We start from the raw sequence: 26,466 nt of genomic DNA, 5'->3' as shown, positions 1-26,466 counted from the left end.
TTGTTCATTGTATGGTTTAGCCGTCAAGCCCCTTATCACCTTTGTTGCTTTTCTTTGCACTCTTTCTAAGATCTCAACATCTTTTTTTGTATCATGGTGACCAGAACTGCACGCAGTATTCAATTCTGTGGTTAAAAGAAATTGCCTCAGTTTGATGGATATTACTAAGAGAAAGTTCATGATTGTTCAGGAGGATATATGATGTGGAAAAGAGAATCTGGACGGGTAACATCATCTGGCATCTCTCTCTTTCCCCACCCTTCTTCTCTTTTGCCTTCTGCTTCCTTCTCCTCCTTTATTTTACTTGAATTTTTCTTTTGTGTTATTTATGGATAACACTGCTTCTGTGCCCACTGATGCAGCAAATCCTGCATTTCCAGATTTTATGTGAGCAATTTCCATGATCTAGCTTGAAGCTAGCTAGCTCTTTGACTGGTTATTTTTAGGCCCAAGAACACAATTGCAATTTGAATTCAATGAAAGTGGAACATTTCTTTTGCTAAACAGAAAGGAGTATATGTGTGTGCATAATTACAAAAACCAATAATTGGAAAAATAATTACAAAAAGGATGCATTGGACAGAGGGCAGAGCAAGCAACAAAGAAGGTGAGAGGCTTGGAGGCTAAATCTATGAAGAACAGTTAAAATAACTCGGTTGTTTAGCCTAAAGAAGAAAAGGCTAAGGGGAGACACGACAGCAGCAATCCTTAAATCCTGCCCCTTGAAAGGGTGTCCCAAGGAAGGGGATAGGGATTTATGGTTTGTAATGTCCAAGGGCAGGACAAGAATCAATGAATGGAGGATTTACTGAGAGAGATTCAAATTTAAAACAGGAGTAATTTCCTTATGGTGAGAGATATTAAGCAGGAAAGCATTAGAACAGGGCTGTCAAACTCGCAGCCCATGGGCCAGATGCATCACATGCTGGCCACGGCCACACCCAGTTTAGCAAAGGGGGAAAATGTCCTGATACATCACATGACGCTGCCGTGCAGCCTTGCAGTAGGACCTCCTGTCAGGGTTTTGAGTAATGCATCCATCAAAAGCAGAACTCCGAGGCAGGTAGATTCCTCAGAGATCATGTTTATTGAACACACCATATCGGCACAGCTAGTGAAAACCAACTCTAAAGGTTCCCACAGTTTTTCCCCTAATTAAAAGAGCAAATATTCCCTCCCCAGGTGTCACCAGTCACATTGTCCAATGAAAGTAGCTGGGAGGCTGCTTGGTCACTCCCCTGCCATCTGCTGGGATGGCCTTGGTTCCCGCAGGAAAACTTTTTGTTTTTTTTATTTTAAAAAGTTTTTTTTTATTTTAAACACATTAAAATAAACACAAAACACAAAACATACAAGACTTATATACATATCATTTTTCTGTTGTTATCAGCTCATTTAAGGATCCTTTCTTATTATTACATATATTCTAACTTTTTCATTAATCTGCTTAAACAATCTAACTTCCTTTATATCGACTATACTATAGTTTGATCTGCAACACAATCTCCTTTTTTTATACATGAAAAGGATCAAAAACTAATTAGTAAAATATATTAGTTTTTATTGCAGTATAAAATGGAAGAGGAAACAGTGAAAGACACTATGATTAAATGGGCAAGAAATTTTAATCATACGATAGAATTAGAGAAGTGGGAAAGAATGTGGAAAATAAATATGAAATTGACAATATAAACAGCATACAAGGAAAACCAGATGAAAATGTTTCATAGATGGCATCTTCCTCCAGTTACAATAGCAAAGATGTTCCCTGGTAATTCACCTAAATGCTGGAAATGTAAGAATAACCATGGAACATACTATCACCTCTGGTGGACCTGTCCGATGGCAAAGCAATTTTGGGCCAAAGTTAAAAAGCTTCTAGAGGAGATAATACAGGAACCAATAAAGGGAGAGCCAGAGCAATTTTTACTAGGGATTCCAATAGAAAATTATACAAAAGATATACAATATTTAACACTACATATATTAACAGCAGCTCGCATAATATATGAGCAGAATTGGAAGAAGAAATGTCCACCAACAGAAGAGGACTTAATTAAAAAAATCCTCGAATGCGCAGAGATGGACAAGTTAACAAAGGAAATTAACGAAAGAGAGGATACAGATTATTATAGAGTGTGGCACAGATGGTATGATTGGTGGGAGAAAAGGAAAAAGGAAAAAAAAGAGTAAAAGAAAAAAGGAAAACTTTTTGTTTTGATGAGTAGCTGGTCTATCTGCTTGCTCCCCTCCCTTCCCTCTTCCCAAGTACATGGCAACTTTGAGGCAAGAGAAAAATGGCTTCAGCCAGGCCAGCTTCAGAATTGACACCTCCATTACTGTGGTTGTCAAGCAAAGTTGGACAGCATTTGTCTAGACTGGTCTGAAAATTCCTGCCCTGGTCAGGAGGTTGTCTTAGAAGATAACAGAATAACAGAGTTGGAAGGACCCCACTCCTGCGTGAGCTGCACTGGCTCCCAGTGGTGTTCTGGGTGCGCTTCAAGGTTTTGGTTACCACCTTTAGAGTGCTCCATGGCTTAGGACCGGGGTATCTATGAGACCGCCTTCTGCCACCAGTAGCCTCTCACCGACCAGTATGCTCCCATAGAGAGGGGCTTCTTAGGGTGCCGTCGGTCAAATAATGTCGACTGGCGGCCCCCAGGGGGAGACCCTTCTCTGTGGGGGCACCCGTCATCTGGAATGAGCTCCCCCCGGAGATACGGAGGATCCCGGATCTGCACGCTTTCCGCCATGCCCTCGAAACATTCCTATTCCAGCAGGCCGGCCTGGCCTAACCTCTCTTTTAAACTGTTTTAAATTTTATATTTGTCTTATAAATTTGGGGTGTTTTAAATTTTGTTTTCTGGGCCAAATTATTTAATTGTATTTTAATGGTTTTTTAACATTTGTATTATATGTATTTTATCTTTTGGCTGTTCACTGCCCTGAGTCCTTCGGGAGTAGGGCGGTATACAAATTCAATAAATAAATAAATAAATAAATAGATAGATAGATAGATAGATAGATAGATAGATAGATAGATAGACAGACCTTGGAGGTCTTCTATTCCAACCTCCTGCTCAAGCAGGAAAGTCTTTACCATTTCAAACAAATGGTTGTCCAATCTCTTCTTAAAGACTTCCAGTGTTGGAGCATTCTCAACTTCTGGAGGCAAGTCATTCCGCTGATTAATTTTTCTAACTGTCAAGAAATCTCCTTAGTTCTAAGTTGGATCTCTCTTTGATTAGTTTCTATGCATTGCTTCTTGTCCATCCTTCAGGTGCTTTGGAGAATAGGTTGACCTTCTCTTCTTTGTGGCAGCTCCTAGATATTGAAACATGCTAACATGTCTCCCCTAGTCCTTCTTTTCATTAATTTAGACATACCCAATTCCTGCAACCGTTCTTCATATGTTTTAGCCTTCAGTCCCCTAAACATCTTTGCTGCTCTTCTCTGCACTCTTTTTAGAGACTTAACACCTTTTCTAGAGCATGGTGATCAAAACTGGTTGCAATATTCCAAGTGTGGCCTTATCAAGGCATCATAAAGTAGTATTGATACTTCATGTGATCTTGATTCTATCCCTCTAGTAATGCAGTCTAGTCAACTGCGTTGACTTTTTTGTCCCATCACTGGCTCATAAGATGTCCAAGATTTCTTCAGAACCTAAATTTGTCAGTCTCTCTGACAAAACAAAAACAAAACAAAAGTAAATTATTTCAACTTGAAGTCACAGAATTCAGAAAGAGACTTTGTCAGTTTCAGATTTCCTATCTTGCAAATGTTTATTTCATCAACAACAATATAATATAATACAGGCTTCTGTATTCAGAGTGCCAGAATGTAATAAAATAGCTTTTTGATAGAAATATGTGTAATATCTTTTTAAAAAGACTGTTTATAGTTTGGTATATTGCTCAATTGGTCTGGTATGGCAACCAAAGATGTGTTTAATGGAGGTCAATGTTTTTTAATTCTAAACTAAAATAAAAAATACATTATTTTCTAATACACTGTGGAAAAAAGAAATTGGATTCCAAAGAACAGGAATAGAATCTCCAGCATGTGATAAATGTGTTTAATTGTTGTTAAAGCTCTGCATTCAGTCTACTCTGTATCCTTACATCATGTCTTTAATATTGATTAAAGCATCCGTCTGTCCAGTGATGAAGCTTTGGATCCTAAATGAGGAAATTGGCAAAGATCAGCCTCACTAAACCATGTATCAGTATATCACAGCCTAGGCTTTTATTGCATCTCCATTTCATCATCTTCCCATCTCCATATCTCTCATTTAATGGAGGCAAAAAAAAAAAAGTGATAATTAGCATGATAATGATAATTAACAGCCTCTGGCCCCATTACCCAGACTTCAGTCACTTCATTTTGCTTAATAAAAACAAATCTGAAGTTGCCTGAGAATGCATAAGGAGAACTCCCTGAATTTCAGCATTGTGACTTCTAGACATTCAACCCATCTGCCAAATTTGGATATTCCTTCTCATCAGGATTTCTGTCCTGCATCTGTTCTTTCTCAGGAGAAAAAATATGTTGTGGGGATCAAAAGGGTTCCTGTTATTTATGTGTTCTAGATACCGGTGGTAGATTGCCCCCGGTTCGGACTGGTTCGCAAGAACCGGTAGTAAAACTGTTGGGAGGCTCCATCCACCAACCTCGATGTCATCAGGAAGCTTCTGCACTTGTGCGAGCGAGCAAAGCAAGCACACACAAGTGGCCCCATTGCGAACCGGTAGTAAAGGTAAGTAGAACCCACCCCTGCTAGATACCCTTTATTTTCTCATAGTGTATATAGATGTTGAATGAATGGTGTGGTGGCCTAGTGGTGAAGACGGTCGCCTTCCACTTGGAAGGTTGAGAGTTCAATCTTAGGTAGCAGCACAAAGAAAACAAATATTCTGCTATGAACTCCATGTGGTGTCAGGAATGGCATCTGGGCAGTAAATGCTCAGCTCCATCCAGTCGCCCTGACTCTACCCTGAATTAAGGGATTACACGGTCATAAAAAGGGAAACTTTTTTTAGTGTATATATGTTGAAGCAGGCTATTTCTAGATTGCTATTCATTTGGATTCCTTTTACTTCACTTCTGGTTTGTCCCTGTCTAAGAACAGTCATAGCTGGAGGGCTTTGAAAGCTGTTACAAATCATTCTGAGCCACTGACGCTCCTTGAGCTTCCAGTGACAATGTATTGTCATTATGCAATGACAATGAAGAATTGAGGAAGCACATCCTCATCTAGAGAAGGGTGCTTATTCAATTCTCAGCCTTGGGAAACATCCAAGGACTCATTTTTAGCATACTGGCCTTATCTAGCCTATTAGTATGCAGACAGAGCCCAACCTCACTGTCTCTGAGGAAGAAGAAACTGAATGAAAACAAACTTCTCAAATTCCCATTAAGAATGATTTTGCAACTTCTACTGATTGTTGCTGATCTGAACATTGCTTGCTTATTATGTCTTTTTTTCCCCACTGCTTGTTTTTATTTTTAAAAAAACAAAAATAAAGGAAGAAGCAAAAGAAACAAACCTGAGTGCTATAATATGGACATCTTTATATTAAATACTGGGACATGATGGCTCAGCTGTTAAAGATGCTGACTTGTCCCTAGCCAGCTGACAGCCCAGGGTTTGAAACCCAAGTGCTGTGTGATGGGGTGAGTCCCGCTACTTTCCCTAGGTTCTGGTAACCTAGCAGTTTAAAAACATGCAAATGCAAGTAGCTAAATAGGTACCACTTCATGCACCTCGGACTATGGTCATGGTGGCCACATGACCACAGAACTATCTTTGGACAATGTTGGTTCTCTCAGCTAAGAAATGGAGATGAGCACCATTCCCTAGAATCGGGCAAAACTGGACAAGGGAAACCTTTATTTAACCTTTACTTCTTTTGTTAAATATCTCACAAATAGTTGATTTAAATGTAAGCCCAGGTGAGGAGTGCTCCTTTGTTCTAATTAGGGAAAGGAGATGCAATATCATTTTCATCAGAGTCAGTCTATTGACCATGTCTATAGCTTGCCCTTACCGTTTGCAATTTTTTGTCCCCCACAAAAGTCTGCAGAAATATTTATACGGTATTTGTCTGCTTCCTTTCATTTGGTGCACTTTTCCCCACCAACCAGTACCTTCAAAAGGAAAATAATACATAATTGCTATAATGAGAACATTCCTGTGCATTTCCCCCCTAAATTACACATTTCGATAGATAGATATATATTTCTGGAGTTCTGAGCTTTATGCCCCCATTGTGAGAAATATGAATTTTGACACATATGGGTTTTATAGCAATATGCAGAGTTTTCTTGACAAGCAAACTAAAGCCAGATAGAACACTTCTCTTGCATTTTTTTTTTTTTGTCATTTGCCAGTTCTCATTCAAATTGATGAAAAGGAATTTGCATATGGAATTAGATCAAGGAACAGAATTTCAAAATAAAACTCTTTTATTCTCCTCTGCTGTTTAATGTATTATTTTATTTTATTATTTTATTAATATCTTTATTTTGCAACTGAATATTTTAACCCATCTATGGTGACTAATCAAGGACTAGATTAGGGCTTAACTTTGATTGTGGATACTGCATGTCTCATATTTCTAATAATCATATAAGTCTTAAAATCAATTCAATTTGTAATTTTAGAATATTATATGCCACCCTGGGGAAAACTGTGCTTTGAAGAGCAGGGATGAAATCCAGCAGGTTCTGACAGGTTCTGGAGAACAGGAAGCAGAAATTTTGAGTAGTTTGGAGAACCTGCAAATGCCACCTCTGGCTGGCCCCAGAGTGTGGTGAGAATGGGGATTTTGCAGTATCCTTCCCCTGCCACACCTACCAAGCCATGCCCACCAAGCCACACCATCCCCACCAAACTATGCCTACAGAACCAGTAGTAAAAAAAAAATTGAATTTCATCACTGAGGTAAAGTATCTGTGGTCCTGTGGAAGCGATAAGATTTTAACGCCTCTCATCATTGGAATCAATAATAATGAAAACATAAGGACTTATTTGCTTTTTCAACACTGATGGGTCAGATCAATGTGTCCACTCATTGCATTTCCCCCTAAAATATCCCATAAATGAAATTACTATTTACACAGAGCTTGGAAAGTTAAACTATATTTTAGGAGGTTATTTTGGGGAAACTTTTCTGTATGCATACAAAAGTATCAGCCTTTGCCCTTCCAAGATAAGAAACATTATACAGAGGGCTTTTCTGTTCCTCGGTTGCCACACAGAGGGGGAAGGGGGGAAGGAGGTTGGATTGCCTTACTAGACACAACAGAGAGTTTTCTCGTGAGAACCAAGGTCATCTCTACTGACAATGGATAAGGTCGGAGAAGGAGTGCCTGGGGAGCCTGCTAATTGACCTAATTGGCCAATGTGACCTGTGACACTTGGGGTGGGGTTATTTCTTATTTTTAATTATGCTGAAACCATGGGAAATATTTAGAGTTTTCCTTTAGAGCTGTGCCGATATGATGTACTCAATAAAGATCTTTGAGGAGGATTCTAGTCTCAGAGTTCTGATTTGCTTGACTTCATTAGTTGGAACCTTGACACCAACTTGGTACAAGTATTATTTTATACTGTCCATACCTTTTTATCTTTGCAATCATAGCTTCCACCAGAGGCTGTTTGATACATTGCCTTTTGCTCTTTTAAATGCCTCACATCTCTCTCTCTTTTTTTTTTTTGAAGATCTCATCCACTCCATCCATCCAATCATAACTATCTCGGTTTTCCCCTACCCTCCTTCTCAACCCATTCACTTTTCTTTCAGATACAGGTAGTCCTTGACTTATGACCGCAATTGAGCCCCAAGTTTCTGTGGCTAAGTGAAACATTTGTTAAGTTAATTTTGCCCCATTTTACGACTTTTCTTGCTGCAGCTGTTAAGTGAATCATTGCAGTTGGTAAGTTAGTAACATGGTTGTTAAGTGAATCTGGTTTTCTCATCGACTTTGCTTGTCAGAAGGTCGCAAAAGGGGATCACGTGATCCAGGGACACTGTAACCATCATAAATACGAGTCAGTTGCCAAGCGTCTAAATTTTGATCACGTGATCAAGGGGATGCTGCAATGGTCATAAGTGCAAAAAATGGTCACAAGTTACTTTTTACAGTGCTGTTGTAACTTTGAACGGTCACTAAATGAACTGTTGTAAGTCGAGGACTACCTGTATTTCTTCTGAAGTTTGATCCTTTCTTTTCCCTTTATGATCAAACCTCCTCATTCACATTTGCATTCAATCTATCTACATCCTGTCAGAGTTTCTTGCAAAAATCAAATCCAGAAGCACAACAGATAACTGAACCAGCTGGATTCGTTAACTTCTTTATATTCATAATAACACATAAAGTATATTTACAATACTAACAGTTGATTCTTCAACTCAGATCAACAGACATGTTCACACATAGAGTACAGCAGAGAGACTAAGTTTCACTTTAGCTCTGCACAGACTTAGAAGCTGCAGACTAAGACACGCCCTGGCTCCAGTCTGTCTCAGCTCCCAATTGGCTGACTTTGTTACTATGTCTTCGCAGTCATGAATATTCTGACACATCCAACATTCATTCATTTTTGATTTTCTCCCTTCTTGTTCCACTACACTGCAAAGCTGAATGGGGAATTCTGAGAGCTGAAGTCCATGCATCTTCAGGTTAAAAAACATTGCACTGCACACATTCCTCAATTATCCCATTACCTCTGCATTTACATTTCTCTCTAATCAAAATAACAGTAACCAGCTTTGCTGAATGAATAATTGAAGTGAGCTAATTCTGGAAAAGTTAAAGTGCGCCTATAGAAGACTCCAAAGATTCCTTTCAAGGAGTTTCAGCTGGATACTCCAAGAGTTCCAAAGACTTAAATTCTCATTTAGATCCAGTATTATTTTTACACAATCACTATGCTCTAAATAATAAAAAAAAAAATCTGTTGCCAACAGAGGTAGGAGAATTTTAGGAGTATATCTGGATAAGAGATAGGCCCACAAGGGCCAATAAGGAGCGCATAAGTAAATTGAATAGTACCAAGGTGAAACTTAAGTGCAAAGTCAAACTTTGTTTTATGAAATTATGCAAATAGCATTATACATTTAGTCAGTATAGTACAAATACGATTAGGTTAGGCAAAATGTGGGTTACTGAGGTCAGGATGCTGAAAGAATGGGCTGAATATAATGTATGTTTCTCTTGGTGTTATCAATTTCTGAGCACTTCTACTTACTGTAGCTGGAGCAACATGCTTGAGTCTAAGCATTTATGGCTGAGCTAGTAGTTACCATATTTTTCAGAGTATAAGACACTCCAGAATATAAGACATACATTAATTTTTGGGGAGGAAAACAAGAAAAAAAAATTCTGCCTCTGCCTACCAGCATCTTTTGGTATTCATATGGCTAGCATCCTTGCAGCAAACAACAAACAGCCTGGTTAGCTTCAGCAAGTTATCACAGCATGATTTAGCATGAATAGCTGATAGGTGGTTGGATCGGCCTCCTAGAATAGCACCAATCAGCTGTTCCAGCTGCGGGGATCGACAGAGCCCATCGCCGATTCTGCGTGTCGTGTTTTTGGCCTCTGCCCATCGCATGGAACTGGCCGAAAATGTGTCGCATGGAGGCCAAAAATGGGGTGTGCGGAAGCCGAAAATGCCATGTGCAGAGACTGAAAACATGACGCGCGGAAGTGGCGCTCAGCGGAGATGTGCTATGGTGATCCCTGCAGCCTGGAACAGGTCTAAAATGGGGCATGCAGAGGTTGAAAATATGACATGCGGAGGACAAAAATGGCTGGCAGGTGAGGGCTGGCAGGTGGGTGGGGCTTCGGCAACATTCGGTGTGTAAGACACATCACAATTTTCACCCACTTTTAGGGGGTGGAAAGTGTGTTTTATACTCTGAAAAGTACGGAATTGTTCATTGATAAAGTGAACATAGGTAGGGGATGAGCCCTCAGGAGGAAATACAATTTTGCTTTTCTATTTGTAGTTCAAATATTCTACTGTAGCTCAGTAGAATATTTGTAGCTCAGGATTGAACTATGGTCTCCTCGTTGCTCTCTGAGCTTGGTAGTTTTCTTGCAGATGTTTCATTACCCAACAAGGTAACATCATCAGTGCTAGAAGAGTTTGGTCTCTCATATACAAATGACTAGCCATGTCAATGTTGGTGGGCATGTTCTTGGTGGTTCCCTCATTAGGCAGTTGTTTACTGAGTAGGTAGTTCCTTGATTGGGGTATTGTTTACTGTTTCATCTTAATCTCTGTTGTCTGGGTATTGATTGCTGGTCAGGACCTGGTGTAGTCTCCCACCAACACTGACAGGGTAAGCCACTTGTATAAAACAGAGAACAAACTCCACTCCCTTGTAGCACTGATGATGTTGCCTAGTTGGGTAACAAAACTTCTACAAGAAAATAACCAAGCTCAGAGAGCACTAGGGATCACCCCATTTTCTGTTTTAGTGGTCATCTGTTTCTTCTCCTTGTGCTTCCAAGCTCTTGGATCTCATTTTAATCCTCTAGGACTAAAGGATTTTTCTTTAGTCCTAAAGGACTAATCCTTAATCCTTCTAAAAGGATTTTTCTTTTCCAACCAAATCATCTTAAATCTCCTTTTGCAACAAAATAAGACATAGAGATGGTGCTGCTTGCCTTTATCTTTGCAGTTTTTCTCAGCCTTGGGAACTTTAAGCTTTGTGGGCTCCCAACTCCCAGAATTCCCCAGCTAGCATGCTAGCTGGGGAATACTGGGATTGAAGTGTCTCAGCTTAAAATTGCCAAGGTTGAGAAACACTGGTCTAGCATACAAACTCAGCCTCTGGCACAATTCACCACCATCTCTTGCCAACGTTTTAATGCTGTTCAACACATTTCACAGTTCTGTTTATCTCAAAGTTCAATAAAGCAGTCTGTTGCTCAGTTATTCTTTGTTTTCCTCCCCATTTCAAACTTTTCATACTGTTAAACACTCCAATGCCAGCATGGACTAAACTTTGCCTAAGCTAGAGCTTTACCAAAAAAAAAAAAATATTACTATTTTTTGCAGAGAAGCCATCCTGCTGTGATTTGGGCTGGAGAGTTTTGAGACAAATGTGAAAGTAAATGAGAAACAGGGAAATGTAATAGAATTTGTACCACATAATTAAAACCATCGGACAGATGCAGAGGCAGAAGTCTGCCATTCTATTGCCCTATCAAACTCTGCATCAGACCCGGAAAAAAAAATCCAACTTTGGGATTCAAAAGACTCCATTTAAATTCTCAGATAGTGGTCTATTACTTTTACACTAAAGGGTTCATCACTAAAGGAGTGTAATTGTTGCAGGTCTGTTACTATTGTATTGGTCCGACAATATTGTGTTGCTTACAGGATATTACTGGGGAGACAGATGAGGTCTGAAAACTGTCCATTAGCTAAATCCATAATATCCATACCTAGGGTCTACTAAAATGATTGCTTGAGGTTTTTGTTGTGGCCCACCAGTGGAGCTGGCAGCAGATTCAGACAGGGAGGAGATTGGGGAGGAACATGGGCCAGTCCTGGAGTCTGGGGAAGGCTCTGATGAGGATTCTGCGACAGAGGCAGAGGCGGGGGACAGGGCTGAATGCCAATTATCAGGAGGCCTTCAGAGTCAGACATCAGTGAGGCAGACGAACAGATGGAGCCTGTTCCCAGTGTGCACATGCACAGAGTTGTCAGATGAAGGGAACAACTAAAGAACAAGGGTCAACTTGGGAGTAAGGCTATAGGTGGACGATGAATGACCCCTCCCAGAGGGAATAAAAGAGGAGCAAAAGGGGACTGGAGTTTACAGGAGACAATTAGTTCACCTAATTGGTTTGTGACTCTCTGAGACTCCTTGCCAAGTTTTGAAGATATCAGCCTGGCAGCTTTCCAAGCCAGATAAGGTCTGTGACTGTAAATTCTCCCTTGAAAGACTTTGCTGAGTGTGAATGAGAGAAATTCACAGTAATTTAATAAAAAGGGATTTTTGTCTGGATAAGGTGTCTACTTCATGGTTTGGGAAAGCCTAGGTCAGAGCAGTTCTTGGCTGTAATGAGATAAGATAACTTTGTATTATATGAGGAAAAACAATGGAATCAGAAATTTGAAAGGAGTGACATATCAGATGACATCCAAATACAACTTCAGTAATATTAGTAATTCTCGTTTGATTATTTATAAGCTTCAGTTGGGTGAAATGATGCATCATAGGGCAACACTTTTTGAATCAAATGTACTCAAATGGGCTGACTTAAGGAACACATTAAAATTTGGGACCCTTACCTCCTGTGGGATTGAAATTTGGCAAAGTTGTGGCTGCTTCGGTGCTGCTGCACTGCTGCGTTGCTGAACCACCATGGTCAACCGCTATCACATGACCATAATTTCCAATGCTCCCTGGCAGCTTCCTATAAGGAAAGTCAGTGGGGAAGCTGGCAGGAAATCAAAAATCATTCCCACTCCACATTGCTTTTTTGCCCATCTGTGATCATTCTCTTTCTCGCTTGGGTAAAAAAACCTCTCTGAAACAATAATCCAATGGGTCATGGATTGTCTAATCTAATATTATGAATAGGAGGATCTGGCAATAGTATAACAGTTGGAAAGGACTTTGGAAGTCTTCTAATTCAATCCCCTGTTCATGCAGAAGACCATATACCTGTGATGGCAAACTTATGGCATGCTGCCACAGGTGGCACACGGAGCCATATCTGTGGGCACGCGAGCGTTGCCCTAGCTCAGCTCTAGCGCCCATGCATGTGCCAACCAGCTGATTTTCAGGCCTTCCAGGCCCACCAGAAGTCAGGAAACGGGCTGTTTCTGGTCTCTGGAGGGCCTCCGGGGGGCCTCCAGGGTGGATGGAGGAGGCTGTTTTTGCCCTCCCCAGACTCCAAGAAAGCCTCTAGAGCCCAGGGAGGGTGAAAAACGGGCCGACTGGGCCAACCGGTAACCTTTTTGCCATCGCGTGGCGGGGGGAGTGCAGGGGAGGTCGCACATGTATGAGCGGGAGGGGTGGGGCATGGGGGGCATTGAATTATGGGTGTGGGCACACATGTGTGTGACCCCCCCATATTCCCCCCACTTTGGCACCCGACGGCAAAAAGGTTAGCCATCACTGCCATATACCATTCAGACAAATGGCTGTCTACTCTCTTCTTAAAAACCTCCAGTGATGAAGAACCCATCACTGTGCTGGTGGCAAGCTGTTCCACTGATTAATTGTTCTTACTATCAGGAAATCAGGGCCTGGCTATTGGACCTTTGGAATCAGGTCATAAGTACCTCTGGGGAATCTGTTTTAACTTTGAACAGTTACGTAAACTAAGGACTATCTGTAATCTACACTGATTTAGGAGAACATGATGGGGGATAAATGAGAAGAGGAAATCCTGAAGGATATCAAGAAGATATTTTTGGGTACCATTGAGTTATAGAACAAGTCACTTCTCTGTGACTTGATTTATGATAAACCTGATAACAATGCAAGTCTATGATAACATATAGATTTTCTATATGCCACTTTCAGAATAATGCAAGCTATAGAAACGAACTAGAAACTCTAATATCAATATTTCAATTTCTGGTCTGTAGGAATTGATTACTTGGTTTGATGCATTTAGAAGTAATTACTGTGAATAGTTATGTAAAATGTACCACTTTCCCCATGAAATCTTTCTCATATCTTGCATCTGCTTGAATTTGGAAAAGAAATGCTGAAGCAGAGTGGTAGGATTAAATTGCAAGAATTGTTGCCGAGCCAAAAAAAAAAATCCTTAATACTTATAAAATAATATAAATATTATAAAATAATAATTGTTCTTCTACTATTATTCCTAAAATTTGATGAAAGATTATTTGCTTTCACTTAATTTTTTTTCAAACAAAGTAGGGCTATAGATATTGATCTCTGCTGCCCATTATGGTGTTGGTCAATTGAATGTTTTACAAGACACTTTCTAGTAAGATAAATAAGATGTAGAACAGGTTATCAATTTTTGTTACACCTCATGGTGGTAAGGACATTCCACCAACTAGGAAGTATATATAAAGTATTATGTGAGCAGCAAAAGAAAAAAAAATGATAGGGCAAAGTATGAATGGATTTTTAATGAACGTGGACTGAATATATAAGTGAGTGATATGTTGGAATGATTTGATGATAAAGAATATGAAAGGTGATCGAATCACATAGAAAATGCAGTTATGTGCAAAAGTGTTTGTTTTATCTGGATTTTGAAATTTTTGCATATCTTTATCACTGAATGTTAACAGACTTTCTTGTGGGTCCTACTAACATACAAAAGGAATTTGAATGAATAAACACCATCTTAATTTAAGGCTTGTTTAATTTAATTCATAAACAAAAGTCAGCCAACATGTGATTTCCAGTATGAAAAAGTCATTATCCTTTTAATAACTGCTTTCACCATCTTTGGCAACATTAGTGGCAACTAAATGCTTTCTGTAATTAATTGGTCTTTCACATTTCTATACCAGAATTTTGATTCATTTTTCATAGTAAACTGTTTCCTTGCATGAGCCATTCACATCAGATGCTATTGTAACATTTTTATTTGGATTAACTCTGGATTTTGACTTAGCCATTTCAAAATATTGGATTAGTTCTTCAATCATCCTTTGTAAAGCTGTTTGTAGGTTTTTGATCACTGTTTTGCTTCATGACTCACTTCCATTTCAACTGGTGGACAGATGGCCCAATAGTCTCCTGATACAAAGTAGAATTCATACTTCCTTTAATTATGGCAAATCATGCAGTTCACAGAAATCAAATAATCCTCAAATTATTTGATATTACCACCTTCACAATGAACAATTAATATCAGGTTTCTTTTTATTGTAAAATGCAACGCTTGATTTCTGCCAGACATAATGACACCTATGGAACACCAATACTGACCTGTCCATGGAGTACAACTTCTAGAGAACTGCAGGACCATTCAAATGTTTTGGGGCAATTTGTGATAAGTATCATTTTCTTTAGTGAGTCATTGATTTCCATTTTGTTATTCTTCCATGAATTATACTTTTATTCAATACAATTATGTTGGTTCACTGACCTTTTATTAAGGCAAAAGAAGGTTACAGCTTTTTGATATTTGGTTGCATCACTTAGGCAGCCAGAGATATTCAATTCCAGGGCCTTGGATAATGAGGTTAGCCCTCTGTTGGATATGTTGACAAGTGTAGGTGTTGTTTCCTGGATTCTCCATCCTGTTCTTTATTCTTTTCTTCTTTATAATTCTGCCCTATAATCCTATGTATTTTGATTAGGGTTTTAGTGAGCTATCCAAAGTCAGTCTGGAGTAGAGCAGAATCTAAATTAAATTAGCATATTGATGATGCTGAATTCTGTGCTGATGAGTTACTTCACCTAGTGATTTCATGTAGATGGTAAATAGAAGTGAGGAGATTGAGTCTTGCGGCACCCTGAAATGTATGGATCTAGATCTGGATTCCCTCTCCCAGTTATCAACATTGACTGGAAGCAGCTTAGAGGAAAGAGAAGGAAAACCACTCTAAAATTATGCCACCCACTCCTAAACCCGAAAGCCAATCCAGAAGGACACCATGATTGATGGTACTGAAAGCCACTGAAAGATCAAGGAAGGCCAGGATGGATGCCTCACTCCCATTCTAACCCTACTATTAATCATCGTCTACCACCTTCTCAACAACTTTGCATAAAAAAGAGCAGGTTGGACTTGGAAACAAATATCCAGTCCCACTGGATCCAACAATACTTTTTTTTTTTAAAGATAGTAGACTACTGCTTCGTTTAAAGTAAGTAGAACCTCCTCCTCTCTCAAAGAAGCATTCCTCATCCTTTGGATTCAAATACACAAAGTCTTTCAGGAGACCTTAATCAACTAGAAGAGAAATTAAACTAAAACACAAGTAGCAGAATTCATAACCTTAAAACATTGTCAAGACCAATAGATTCATAATTTTCCAAGGAACCAGAGCAAGACTATATCTTTGAATCTTGCTGTTTGAGAAAATTGCATAACATTCTCAGAGACTCTTCCCATCCTGCTTACAATCTTTTTGGACTGTTGCCTTCTGGCAGAAGATACAGAACAATTAAAACTTGGACCACACATTTTCTGAATAGTTTTTATCCCAGAGCTATAATTGCAGTCAACAATGAACTAAAGGACCACCATCAGTGAGCTATTGGACAGTATTACTTGGTCTGTTGTGTGGATGTTTGGGTGGTTTAGGGGTGGGTAATTGTGGTGGGTGGGAGTGTGTTTGGGGATTGTTATGAGTGTTGGACCTGGTCTTTGGGTGTTAAGTGAATTTCGTTGTATGGGTATACTGTGTATACATGTACAATGACAATAAAGTTATTTATTTATTTATATGTCAATCAGTTTCATAGGACAGAGTTTCTCTCCAAATTAGGGTGTCTTCTAGGATCCATGTAAACAGAGATTATGAACAGGTGTAATTTGATCAAATGTCATTGTCATTTGTTCATTCCAAAGGTCTTGGAAGAGCCACAGAGAACAATCCCAAATTCCTTCTAAAACCTGTCTAGGTCTATCAGGAGCCTGGATGGTCCAGTTCTCAATAGGTCATTTCTCCCTGTAGCAGATAGAACCAATACTCCAAGATTAACCAAAAAATGATCTTTGTATGTCATTGGAGTGATAGTAACATTCCCCATCTCCAGATCATGTAACCACTGCCCTGAGCCAAACCCCAAATCCAATGTGTTAGTTAGGCCACCAATAGTCTGGATCAAGTCCATGGTTACTATGCTGGCCATGAAATTCTGAGCTATCTAAATCCTGACCCAAAGAAGAGAGGTTGAAGTTCACCAGAATTATAAGCCTGGTGAACTCCACTGACAACTCACCGTCAACATGAAACAGTTTTAGCCAGGGAAGCAGCTGTGAGGCAAGAAGATGGTACAATACAAACCATCCCATCTGATCTCTAATGTTTAGCTTTATAAGGAATGCCTTACATTCAGTTATCTGTGGGCCAGAACCCCTCAGAGCTACCAAACTTTTTGACAATATGACAATAACTGCTCCATCACAGGATTGAAACTGTGCACCACGTATGAAATGCAGGTGGGGACATTGTTCCAAGAAAGATCTTCCCCAGTCTAAGTGCTGAGCCCAACATTTCTGTTGCTAAGTGAGACATTTGTTAAGTGAAAATTTGACCCATTTTATGACCTTTCTTGCCCCAGTTGTTAAGTGAATCACTGCAGCTTTTAAGTTAGCAACAGGGTTGCTAAGTGAATCTGGCTTTCCCATTGACTTTGCTTGTCAGAAGGTTGCAAAGGATGATCACATGACCCAGGGACACTGCAACCATCATAAATATGTTGCAAATTTGCACAAATTTTCACAAAAAGTTAAAAAACATCTGAATTTTGGTCCATGTGACCATGGAGATGCTGAAATAGTCGTAAGTGTGAAAAACGGTCATAAGTCACTTTTTCCAGTGCTGATGTAACTTCAAACAGTCACTAAACTGTTGTATGTCAAGGACTATCTGTATTGTTCCCCAACTTTTCCTTTACAAGGTTACCATGTTTCCCGAAAATAAGACTGGGTCTTATATTAATTTTTGCTCCAAAAGATGCATTTTCTAGTTACGTCTTATTTTGGGGAAAATAAGGTACTAAATACACCATCTGACTGACACTTAAATGGGGCTTATTTTGGGGGTAGGGCTTATATTACAAGCATCCTGAAAAATCATGCTAGAATTTATTTTCCAGTTGGGTCTTATTTTCGGGGAAACAGGGTATGTCTCTGGCTATGGATTGAATGAGCTTTAAAACTTTACAAATGAGTTTGCAACCTTTTCCAAATGAAAAAGTGAGAAAATAGGTGTTTTATGGAGTTCCCCAGGAATCTCTTTTGAGCAGGACATCATGTTCTTTTAGAATCTGTATGGTGAGAACTCCTTTGCAATGAGGGCAGCTAACATTTATGAGATTTATATAGGACAGGGCTGCCCTAAATCACATTTAATGAGCACTCATATACCATCCTCTACTAGTTATTCCTTTAATTAAACTGATTGACCTGGGAGGAGAAGGGTTATTATTGCATTTCAGCTCTGATACTTCACATGTTGGATAACTCTAAATAATGAATGAAAGAAGCACCAAACCTTAATGCTATGTGTTCATTCAGACTTCCTGTATAAATTCATAGGAATCTCAGGAGGCCCTGATAAATTTTTAGGAGAGAAAATGTGCAAAGATTCAGAAAATCTGAAATGAGTGGTGGGTGCCATCAGATGAAATGAATAATTGGGGAAAAAAATAAATAAGCCCCACTGCAGAGTAGCATTTGCATGAGGAAAAAATGTCATGAAAAAGAATGACACAAGACAATTTTTCTGGGGATATTTAATTTTTTTTTCATTTAAATATTATGTAGATTATGGTACATTGTGTACAAAACATCCATATGGCAGTGAAAGTTGCAAATGAAAATAGAAACATGTTAATTTTTTCTTCTTTTTATTGAAAGAACATTTATGTGCCCTACCAACAGACTGCTAGACTACAGCATCTTTGTAATGGATTGTGTGGATGATCTTGGGGAAAGAGGAGAAGAGATACTGCCTAGGAAACAATAAGATAAGAGAGGCAGGAGCCCCCAGTGGCTCAATGGTCAGAGAAAGAAACATAGGGAGAACCCGCTCTAATGGATCAAGCAGTTAAAAGTAGCAGTGGGAACTTTGTACTTTCAGACTTACAAGATTCTGTTAATGTAGCCTTATAATGAAACAGAATTAGCTCATCTAGTTGTGTTTCCTGTCTGGCTTACCCCGGAGGGCTGACATCAATCTTACAAGTGTGAAAGTACAAACTTCCCGCCGCTCTTATAACTGCTTGATCCATTTGGAAGGGTCTTTCTAAATTTCTTTCTCTGACTGTTAAGACACTGGGGGCTCATGCCTCACTTTTCTGATTGTTTCCTAGGCAGCATCTCTTCCCTTCTTTCCCCAAGCTCATTCATGCATTCTATTACAACAATATAAGAATAGTACAGACCACATTTGGGGTCTTTCCCTCTTGCACTTCACAATGCAAGTATAGATTCCTTTCCAACAATAGAATAGAATAGAATAGAATAGAATAGAATAGAATAGAATAGAATAGAATAGAATAGAATAGAATAGAATAGGAGTAGCGTAGCGTAGCGTAGCGTAGCGTAGCGTAGCGTAGCATAGCATAGCATAGCATAGCATAGCATAGCATAGCATAGCATAGAATAGAATAGAATAGAATAGAATAGAATAGAATAGAATAGAATAGAATAGAATAGAATAGAATAGAATAGAATTCTTTATTGGCCAAGTATAATAGGACACACAAGGAATTTGTCTTTGGTGCAGATGCTCTCAGTGTACATAAAGACAAAATAAAATATATTCGTCAAGAATCGTAAGATACAACACTTAGTGATAGTCATAGGATACAAATAAGCAATCAAATCATACTAGGAAACAATAAAAACAATATAAGTTGTAAAGATACAAGCAACATGGATATAGCCATAAGTGGGAAGAAATAGGTACTAGTAAGGATGAGAAGAAGAATAGTAATACAGTCTTAGTAGTTAATTTGACAATGTTGTGGGAATTAGTTGTTTAGCAGAGTGATGACATTCAGGAAAAAACTGTCCTTGTGTCTAGTTGTTTTGGTGTGCAATGCTCTATAACGTCATTTTAAGGGTTGAAGTTGAAACAATTTATGTCCAGGATGTGAGGGGTCTGTAGATATTTTCACAGCCCTCTTTTTGACTCGTGCAGTATAGAGGTCCTCAATGGAAGGCAGGTTGGTAGCAATTATTTTTTCTGCAGCTCTAACTATCCGTTGAAGTCTGTATCTGTCTTGCTGGGCTGCAGAACCAAACCAGACACTTATAGAGATGTAGATGACAATATTTATGAATCTGCTCTGTTGACATTCATTTTCTGCCCTGCCCTGTGTTGGCGCTTTCATCTAGTGCTGGAACCGTGAGTGAGGCAGACGTAAGTTATTCTTTGCTGTACTCGAATTAAATTAATAGTCCTCAGCTTTTTCCCACATCATCCAAAGTAGCCTCAAGGCATGTTAAAATGTTAAGCTTTCTCACCCATTCCCTTGGAGGGATGTCCGGGGACTGGAAATGACTGAGATAAAGGGCTATAGAGGTAGATGAGGATCAGCCTAGAGGACAACAAACGTTGCACTGCTAGCTTGAAAAATGGAGCATTTCAGCTCCGAGGTGGGGAACAGTCCATGTACTGACTCATATATTCTTAGTTCCAAATTGACTACAGCTCTTCTCACTCACCGAAACAATGAAACAGCAGTGCTGAAGGACAGCAAGTTAAGGAAGTTTGTTTGGAAGTCTTAGTTAGCCCTCTAGTTATCTGAAAATTTAATAAATGTCTACTCATTCTACAGATTTAGCCAAATCATTTGTAAAATTGTTGAATGAGCCCGAGAAGTGGCCTGAAGCACCATTATTCAAAACTGTAATTGTTTATTTGTCTCCAGGAGCAGCATGGATACATTACCAGGCAATTTTATACTGTATATAATCTATTCAGAAATAAGTTCCACTGAACGTAGTAAAAACTGCCAGGAAAATTAGGATGGAATTGCAGCTTTAACATGCTGCCACTTAAATTAAGGCCTCAGAAAAGGAGCCTTTTTGTGCATTGCTAACTGCATGTTCTTCCCATTACCATCACCATGAAGGGAAGTAAAGTATCTGAACTAGCAACCATGACTCCAGAACTGAAACGAAATTATTCCCTAAGCATCCACTGAACGCTGAAGTTAGCTGCCAAAGAATGCAAAACAAGCCACCTACGTGTGCAGCAAAGACATTCTGGTTTTACAACTTCCTGTCTCCAGGGAGGAATAAAAACACATAGCTCTGATGGGCAGTTGTCTTCTTCTTTGCTTTGAAAATTCAGATCAATTGGTTTTGTGAAAAAGAGAAGGTCTGTGAACAAGAGTTGCATAAGAATTGTTCTCCACTCCTGGCAGATCATGTCATCGCTCTCCCTCTCCCCCCTTCCTTCCCCCTCCCCTCCTCCTCTTCCCCTCCTCTGTTAAGCATCATTTTTCATCTTATCCCAACCCTTTATGTTTGGTATGTATTGTTAAGGTGGGTCACCTCTGGATGGTCCTTTGGAGTTCAGATATAGAAGAGGAGCATTTTTTTTTTTCTGGGTATGGCTAGCATCTACCAACCATTAGCCCCAGAATAGAAACTCAAATTGGATTGGATAAAGCTACAGTATGAAGATTTTTCTTTTTTACCACAAAAACCCAGTAGACCAGCGGTGGGTTTCAAAAATTTTTACTACTGGTCCTGTGGGTGTGGCTTGATGGGTGTGGCATTGCTTTGTGGGCATGGCTTGGTGGGCGTGGCAGGGGAAGAATACTGTAAAATCTCCATTCCCACCCCACTCCAGGGGAAGGTTACTGCAAAATCCCCATTTCCTCCCGATCAGCTGGGACTTGGGAGGCAAAGAATAGATGGGGGCGGGGCCAGTCAGAATTTTTACTACCAGTTCTCCGAACTACTCAAAATTTCCGCTACCGGTTCTCCAGAACTGGTCAGAACCTGCTGAAACCCACATCTGCAGTAGACTCTATATTCAGATGATTAGGATTTGCTTTTCTAACAGGTGATCATCATTTTGCTCTTTCAATGTGGTTAATGTTGTATGTGGATGGCAAAAGGAAATGTCAAATAAAGAGACCAAGAGAACCAGGAATTCAAGGGGACTGTCCCACATGCTTACTTATAAAATTTACTCAGACATGTGGATCTTGAAAGAGGCAAAATTTGGCAAGTCTTCAAGGGGAACATTGAGAAAGTCTGCCTCTGTACTATTTCCTGCTGTTGAAAAGCAGAACTGAGATATGTGCGATTCTCAGATATTCATAGAACATTCATTCTGGCCGATTAAAACACAGCTTGCATATGTCACAGTGACCCATCTGGCTGTAGCATCTGGAAGATGCCAAAAACTCTGTTTCCTTGAGCTGAGTGGCACTGCAAAAGAATGCTTCAGTGCACTGATGTGTTCAGGGTTGCTCTTTGTTTTAATCAAGATGCTAAAAGAAACTTGTACACATATACAGAGGCCTTTTGTACTACCAGATCAAAGCAGCCAGATAGATCATGTTGAACCCCTTGGATGCTCCAGTCTGAGGTAGGAGAACTTAGTTTTTCAAGTCAAAGAACTGGAATGAAGCAGATGGCTGCAACGACTCTGAGATGATATCCCGAAGTCAAGACAAGGTGATGTAGCATAGTCATAAAAGGAGCAAGACTTTAACTGTGTGGTCAAGGCCAGCATCCCGACTTTAGTTTTTTTTTTTTTTCCCAGTTGCATCACTCATGATGGAATAGTGCTGGTTTGCAAGCCCTGGGAAGCCCTGTGTGGTGGTGCAGTGGTTAGAATGCAGTATTGCAGGCTATCTTTACCCACAGCCAGCAGTTTGATTCTCACTGGCTCAAGGTTGACTCAGCCTTCCATCCTTCCAAGGTCGGTAAAATGAGGATCCAGATTTTTGGGGGCAATATTCTGACTCTGTAAATTGCTTAGAGAGGGCTGTAAAGCATTATGAAGCATTATATATGTCTAAGTGCTATTGCTATTGCAGGCTAACTCTGCCCACAGCCACGAGTCCAATCCTGACAGACTCAGTGTTAGCTCAGCCTTCCATCCTTCCGAGGTCGGTAAAGTGAGGACCCATTTTGTTGGGGGCAATATGCTGACTCTGTAAACCGCTTAGAGAGGGCTGTAAAGCACTGTGAAGTGGTGCTATTGTTATTTCTGCCCAGTGTTCTGCTTTGGTGATGCTAATAAAGTATCAGGGTCTCCTTCTGCAATGCCATTTTACCACTTCCTGGATTATAAGCAGCAATGTAGCCTTTTAAACAGTGCTTTGGATACTTGGACCAAAATAGCAATAGCAACAGCATTTAGACTTATATACCACTTCACAGTGCTTTACAGCCCTCTCTAAGTGGTTTACATATTGCCCCCAACAATCTGTGTCCTCATTTTACCTACCTCGGAAGGATGGAAGGCTGAGTTAACCTTGAGCCGGTGAGATTTGAACTGCTGAACTGCAGGCAGCCAGTCAGCTGAAGTAGCCTGCAGTCAGGGGTGGATTCTACTTACCTTTACTACCTGTTCGGAATGGGATAGTGCATGCACGCTTGCTTATCTCATGCATGCACGCTTATCTCATGCATGCGCGCTTGCTTATCTTGCACATGCACGCTTATCTCGCACATGCGCCTTGCTTCTGCACATGCGCAGATTGTCAATGATGACATCTGGGGCGGTGAGTGGGGCCTCCCACCAGTTGTACTACCGGGTCTTGCAAACCGGTCAGAACCGGGGGCAATCTACCACTGCCTGCAGTACTGCACTCTAATCACTGTACCACCTTGGCTCCTTATTGGGCCCAAAGTGCAGCCCAGTGTTTGCTCCAAACAGTTTACTTGCCCACCGCCTTTCTACTGGGATGAGTCCCTCTCACACACACTATTCCAGTGACTCAGAGAGTCATAAACGGGAGCTATACTAAAATGCCTTGTAAACCAATTTGCAGCAGGTGACTGATCTCTCTGCTTGAGAGCCCTCTATTTTCATCTCCTTCTGCAAAGCGAATACTTATTTAAATGCAGGTTATTAAACAGCAAAGGTTTACCACATCTTGAGAAAATGTTAGCACCCTTTAAAGAGCTCATAAATGCTTTATAGTGCATGCTTCTGAATAAATATTAGTTGCTTCTGAAGGATTGGTGAATAGTTCTCAGGGCTTCAGAGGTGGAGTGAAAACAAAGGAGAACCCACTCTGGCTTACCTGTCAGAGGCTGTAATCCAACAGAAATATTTCCTTGGGGGAATGCCAGTACCCCATGGCTCTGTCTCTACTACAGAAACCAATCAAATGGTAGCAGAAGACAGCCTACCAGAAGACTGAGCTTGGGAATCTGTCTTATTTGAAACCATATTGTTATGCGGCATCAGCCTCGGTGACAAGCTGGCTGAAAAACAAACCTCTCATTGTCTCATGCATTGATGGCTTTGCCGTGCAAACTAGGCAAGTGTAACAGTGCAACCAAGTGGATCTTGTAACCAGCTGAGAGAAAGGCTGAGAAGGACAACAGTTAATGTTATTCCAAAACTGACCTTGCTACTTCTTTTTCTCCCCAGACAAAGCTCACCCATTCATCCTTGCTTTTTCTACCCCATTCTAAAGGAATCCTTTTTTCTTTAATGAGCACATCCATCCCTCTGAAGCTTCTCAACTTCTCCACATTACCCTTCCTTGAGGTCAACTGAAGCATGGGATGTGACAGACCTGCCCCTTCCCCTCCTAGTCTGATCTCCTAGGAAAGTAAAACTCAACTCCATTTGAAGTGAAGTGAAAAGGCACTTTTATGAAGAGATGCTGATTGCAGTAAAGTCAAGCAAAATCTAAAATTCCCATGTGCCAATACAGAACTAAACCGAGTGGTTGGATTCAGCCAATTTGCACCACTCTGGGAGAACCGGTTGCTAACTTTCTGAGCAGTTTGGTGAACTGGTTTTTGGAAGAAATCATTAGGGCAGAGAACCGGTTGTTAAATTATTTGAATCCCACCACTGACTAAACCACTGGTTTTTAACCTTCCCCCCATGGTCCATCCATGTGTAGCCAATCTGGCACTGCCATGATGTTTTGGAAAATGCTGAGGTGTTTGGGCTGGTGAAATGCCACTCTCGGGGTAAACAGCCTTGAAGATGCCAGCATGCCAGCACAAACCGGATTCCAAAAACATTCTGTTCTTCCTCAATTGTCAACCCACCCTTCCCAATTTCCCTTCATAAAGATATACAGTTTTATTGCCCATTAGTTCCCCCATCCCTTCCCCGATTGATGGCAGAATACCAACCAGATGCCAAGCTGAAGATGGTGGACTTGACAGGACGTCACAGAGGCTACAGAACATGAGAGAGATGATTGACCCGTGATGGCCTATTCTCATTGCCTGTTGACTTTTCATATCTAAGCTCTAAAAATACATTCCACTCATCAGACTGTTTCTTCGTTCCTTTAGCTATACATCTATAAGTAAATTTCACCTCCCATAACTGGACTATGGTACTATCTAAAAACTGTCGAGGTTGGGATAACTGCTTTAATTCAAAGGTACCTTGGAAAATCAAGATAATAATTAGTTTAATAAACATAACTGTTTTCTAAAAGCAGTGAAAAGACCATCCTAAATTCAGTTACAAGGTATTGCAAAATCCAGGGACTGTGATCAGAATCCCCTGTTCCTCTCCTTTAACTTCTCATAATGCGACTAATAAATAAATAATAAATAAATAAATAGGGACAAAGTTTGACTCGTGATTTGGTCATGTTGCTTTAGGGTTGTTGTTGTTTTTTTCCTTAGAAGTCATCATATGTAAGTACAACTTTGGAGGAAAATATAGTTGATGTAAAATTCAAAAATATGGAATTTCATTCCTTATGAAAAATTCTGGCCCTACTAGGGCCAGAATTAGTGAAAAGAATTATCCTATGTGGGTGGGAATCAGAGGTGGTATTCAGCAGGTTCTGGAGAACCAGTAGCGGAAATTTTGAGTAGTTCTGAGAACCGGTAAATACCACCTCTGACTGGCCCTGCCCCCATCTATTCTCTGCCTCCCGAGTCCCAGCTGATCGGGAGGAAATGGGGATTTTGCAGTAACCTTCCCCTGCCACGCCCACCAAGCCATGCCATGTCCACCAAGCCACACCCACAGAACCGTTAGTAATTTTTTTTGAATCCCACCACTGGTGGGAAGGAAGGAAAATTCAAGATATTGAAGAGTGGAATAAAAAATGGTATACTTTGTTGATATTTGAACTATCGTTAGAGAAATGAGAAAATAGAAGAGTTTGTTTCTATCTGCTGTAGATTAAAGAGTATATTAGAAGATGGAATTACAGTATTTCTATAGTCAACAATATAAAACTGAGCTAGGTCCATATCAATATGTTCTTACTACTTGCATATTAATAAAATAATCCTTCCTCCATTTTGAAAGTTTATCTATCTATCTATCTATCTATCTATCTATCTATCTATCTATCTATTGGTCAATCCATCCATCTGACATCATCTTTTCAAATTTCACTAAAAATAAATGTAAAAACTCATCTCTGCTTTTTTTTAAAAAAGTCCAAATGAAACTCTTCTGCTGAATGACAATTATTAAGAAAAAAAATGCAACAATCTGTTCTGCAGGTCAGTCCTTGAAATCTACTGCATGGACTGTGCTTTTGAATTAACCAAGATTTGCCAAGTTCTTATGTCACTGAACTAACTAACTTTTGGCATGTCGCAAAAAGGGGATTGAGGGGT

The sequence above is a fragment of the Pituophis catenifer genome, unplaced genomic scaffold (genome assembly GCF_029215685.1).
Source record: "Pituophis catenifer annectens isolate HBS135680 unplaced genomic scaffold, rPitCat1.0.hap2 SCAF_1, whole genome shotgun sequence".
NCBI classification, from domain to species: Eukaryota; Metazoa; Chordata; class Lepidosauria; order Squamata; family Colubridae; genus Pituophis; species Pituophis catenifer.
This window is presented reverse-complemented; position numbering follows the sequence as displayed.